Here is a 4833-nt window from a genome sequence, read left to right as displayed (position 1 = left end):
CACATATGTAAGAGTTTATTTTTGCGCTCTCTATTCTATCCTATTTGTCTATATGTCTGCCTTTATGCTAGTTCCACAGTAGTTTGATTACTGCAGCTTTGCAGTAAGTTTTAAAATCAGGAAGTGTGAGACCTCCAACTTTGTTCTTCGTTTTGAAGATTGGTTATTCAGAGTTCCTTAGGATTCTGTATGAATTTTAGGATTTTTTTTCTATTTCAATAAAAACATCATTGGGATTTTGATAGGAATTGCATTGAATCTGCAGATCTCTTTGGGTTTTATTGACATCTTAATAATGTTAAGCTTTATAATCCATGAACCTGGGATGTCTTTTGATTAATTTATGTCTTTAATTTCTTTCAGCCATGTTTTATAGTTTTCAGTGTACAAGGCTTTAATCTCCTTGGTTAAATTTATACCTGAGCATTTTATTTGTTTTGATGCTATTGTAAATGGAATTGTTATTTTAATTTCCTTTTTAGATTGGTCATTGTTATTATACAGAAATCAGCTGACTTTTTTTTTAGAACACAAGTAGAACTTTTTAAATGAAATATCTTTTATTACTTTTGGGGTACTATAATTGATTCTTAAATATTATTTTATAAATAATAGGAGTTACAGATAGGGAAAATTTTAAAACAATAATCACTTATGCTCAGAAGCAATCATGTTAACATTTAGACTGTAGCCACATATACATATAAAGTAAAATTGTTCTTCACATAAAAACATATTATGAATGCCTTTTTATGTTAACAAATATTTACAAGATAACTTTTAATGGCTACTTCAAATCCACTGTGTAGACGTACTGTTGTTGAATATTTAGGTCCTTTCCACGTTTTCACAATAATTAACTTCCTCTTATGTTTACATATGAACTTAGCGTATGTTTATGAGTCAGAAGGGTACATATCAAGTTTTAGCTCTTTTTTTTTCATAATTTTCTATTTTTCAATCACAATTGGCTGCAATATTATATTAGTTTCTGGTGTATAACATAGCGATTAGACACTTATATAACTTATGAAGTGATCACCCTGACAAATCCAGCATCCATCTGACACCATACATAGTCACCACAATATTACTGACTATATTCCATACGACAAGCTCTACATCCCCATGACTGTTTTGTAACTACCAATTTGTACTTCCTAATCCCTTCCCCCTTTTCACCTATCCCCCTGAACTTCCTCCCATCTGGCAACCATCAAAATGTTCTCTGTATCTATGAGTCTGTCTCTGTTCTGTTTGCTTGTGTTTTAGATTCCACATATAAGTGAAATCATATGGCATTTGTCTTTCTCTGTCTGACTTATTTCACTTAGCATACTACCCCGTAGGTCTACCCATGCTGTTGCAGGTGGCAAGATTTCATTCTTTTCTATGACTAATATTGCATTGTGTATATGTGCCACTTCTTCTTTAGCCATTTATCTATTGATGGGCACTTAGGTTGTTTCAATATCTTGGCTATTACTAGTAATGCTGCAATGAACATATGAATGTATATGTGTTTTTTTTAATTAGTGTTTTTGGGTTTCTTCAGATAAATACCAGAAGGGAATTACTGAGTCCTTCTTTGTCTCTTATTACAGCCATTGTTTTAAAGTCTGTTTTGTCTGGTATAAGTATTGCTACCCCAACTTTTTTGTTTCCATTTTCATGAAATATCTCTTTCCATCCCTTTACTCTCAGTCTGTGTGGGTCCCTCCACCTGAAGTGAGTCTCTTGTAGGCAGCATATGCAAGGATCTTGTTTTCCCATCCACTCAGCACCCCATGTTCCTTGACTGGAACATTTAATCTATTTACATTCAAAGTAATCGTTGATAGATATGTAGCCATTTTATTACTTGTACTTTTTATCTTTCCTGTCTCTTCTTCTTAAGGAAGTCCCTTTAACATTTTTTGTAATATGAGCTTGGTGGTGATGAACTACCTTAGCTCCTCTTGTCTGGGAAGTCCCCCATCTGTTCCTCGATTCTAAATAATTGCTGCTGGTTTTTGAACTTTGGTTTTGTATCCTCCAATTTTGCTGAATTCATTTATTAGTTTTAATAATTTTTATGTGGAGTATTTAGGGTTTCATATATATAAACTCATGTTATCTATAAAGAGAGATCGTTTTACTTCTTCCTTTCCAATTTGGATGCCATTTGTTTCTTTTTCTTGCCTAATTGCTCTGGCTAGAATTTGTAGCATTTTGTTTGATAGAAATGGTTAAAGTGGGCATCCTTGTATTATTCCTAAGGAAAAGCTTTCAGTCTTTCACCACTGAGTATGTTGATTGTGGGTTTTTCATATGTGGCCTATATCATGTTGAGATAGTTTCTTTCTATTCCTAGTTTGTCGAGGGTTTTTTTTTTTTAATCATGAATGCATTTGCATTTTTAACAATGAGAAATTTTCACACAAACATCAAGACTCCTACCCCCTATTTAAAAAATAGATCTTTCAACACTGGATTCACATTTCCTTATGGTCTCTGAAACTGAATTAGCAGATACTCTCTTTACACAACACGCTCTTCAGACATGATCTCCATCTAGACTTTTTCACTCATTATGCTTATCCAGAGGGATTTACTTTTTGGCCCCTGTAATCATAATAGCAGAAATCAATTTAGTACTTACTTGGTACCTGACACTGTCCTAAGCACTTTACATGTATTAATTAATTTAACCCTCATTACAATCCTGTGTAGTAGGTTATTACCTGCTTTCCTAATAAAGAAGCTGAAGCACAGAGCTAATAAGTGGTGAAGTGAGCACATGTGGTAATAGAGTAGTAAATTGTAATGAAGAAAGAATTGATTGGGGGAAAACAGATAGCTGTGCTTATGTGGTGCCCTTCATTTCACACACAATTTGAAGACAAAGGCGAGTGCTTGAACTTTGAGATAGCAAGTTACCTATTTCAAGGTATTTTCAAGGTATTTCAATACCTCACCTATTTCAAGATTTGTGGTTGTGTGTCAGGTATTTGAGGTTGAAAAAGGTCTGAATGCTCCTGAAATGGGGTGTTATAGTGTGCTTTCCTGTGTGGGCATACAAACCAATTTTTAGTTGTTTAGCACCGAGTGCTACAAGTACTTTCTGACACTCACTTTCTGTCTGATTGCAAGTGTCATGGTGACGCTGATGGGGAAAAGAAGTATTTCTACAATGGGAATCAGGAAGTCTAGTAACTTCTTTGGGCTTTCAGGGATCTGAATTATTTGCAGGTCACAAAAGGAGTCTGTTCAATAAAGGCTGTGTGTATACAGAAACGCAAAACAAAATGTATTTAAAAAATCTTTTCCGGTGCCTCTTTCTTCAGAATAGCAAGATAGTTCACTTATTTTTTATGTTCAAAGAACATTACAGCTGCCTTGCTGCTCATGTCAACATGATGTCATCTTCAAAAGAAACACTAGTCTAGTATTAAAAGAATTAAAAGGCAATATAAATCTTAACTGAAGTTTCTTTGAGCAATACTTGTAGTGAACATGTCCTTTTTTCACCTGCCTATTACTATGTGCCTTCTTCTGATAACAGAACCCTGATTTTCTTTTGGAGAGTGACCCCTCCCCCATTCTTTGTCCTCAGATAAAGGCATATAGTTCAGTATAAAATCCAGAATTTGCTAATGAGACAAGATTTTATTGGAATTACTTGGAAATAAGTCCTCTGTTTCTACTGGAATAGTTAGCTATAAGGATGATATAAGTTGAACACTGGAGAAAGATGGGTAGATGGGAAAAAAAATCACCACATGAGAATAAACTCTTTGAAGTCAATAGAGAGGGAAGGAGAGACCATGTCCTGATGACATTGTTTGCACCCTGGATCCAATCATACCTGAAGATATCTATCCAAGGATTTTTCAGTTAAATCAGTTTGAGTTTGAGTTTTTGACACTTGCAAGAAAAAGACCTCAGTATTATAGCATGAAAGAAGAATTCCATTTATTACACATAACAAAACATCTAAAAATCCTTTCCCCATTTCTCTGTATCTCTCAGTGTCATTTAGAATGGCAGCTGTGCTAAATCCCTAGTCTCACTCTCTCAAATCTCCCATAAACCTTCTCTCCTAAACTCAGATCTCTGTTTTTCTCACTCCCATCCTCAAAGCTTTTCTGGCTGTCTTCCTCTCCCACTTCCTCCAAGAGTAATAAAATCTAGGTGAACTCTGTAGATCAGTCTTGCCTTCTGAGGCTTCTTTTGCTTCTGTATCTCTACTCCTTATCTAGATCAGCACGATTAAGGCCCAAGATGCTTTCCGAACAACAAAGGATCTTTCCTCTTTGAAAGGGTGAAAGGTTGAGAAAATACATGTAAATTTTCTGTTCTGGTCTCATTTGTATTTGGTACAAATAGAGTGTTTGCTTGGACATTAATTTTGTTTGCAAACAGCTATTCCTGGAGTTCCCTTTAGTTAAGTTTGCCAAGATAGTGCCTCGGGGTTTTGTTTTATTTTGTCTGTGTGTTTTTTGAAGGGGGGGTGGGGAGGTGGGTGGAAAAATAATTAAACTAGTTAAACCAGTTTGGTTGTTTTTACAAGTCAGAGAAATAGTCAGATCCTGGATTCAGACCAAGGTGCTACAGAGTGCTAGGGGTCTCACTCACTCTATTGCCTTTTTTCCCCCTTGTCCTAGGTAACATTATTTGGGTTTTCTATAGAAACAGGTGGAGACTCTCATGGACAATCACCTCACTCAGAAAGTCCTCCCTAAACACATTTTTTAGACACTGTGCCCAGGACTCTTTTAAATGTCCTAAGAATATTGACTCATTCAAAAGCAGTTCACCTGCTTTTGGGAGTGTACCAGCACTTGCTCCATA

Source organism: Rhinolophus hipposideros (assembly GCF_964194185.1).
Source record: "Rhinolophus hipposideros genome assembly, chromosome: 14".
Classification (NCBI taxonomy): Eukaryota; Metazoa; Chordata; class Mammalia; order Chiroptera; family Rhinolophidae; genus Rhinolophus; species Rhinolophus hipposideros.
The sequence above is the reverse complement of the archived record's forward strand: the minus strand, read 5'-3'. Positions refer to the sequence as shown.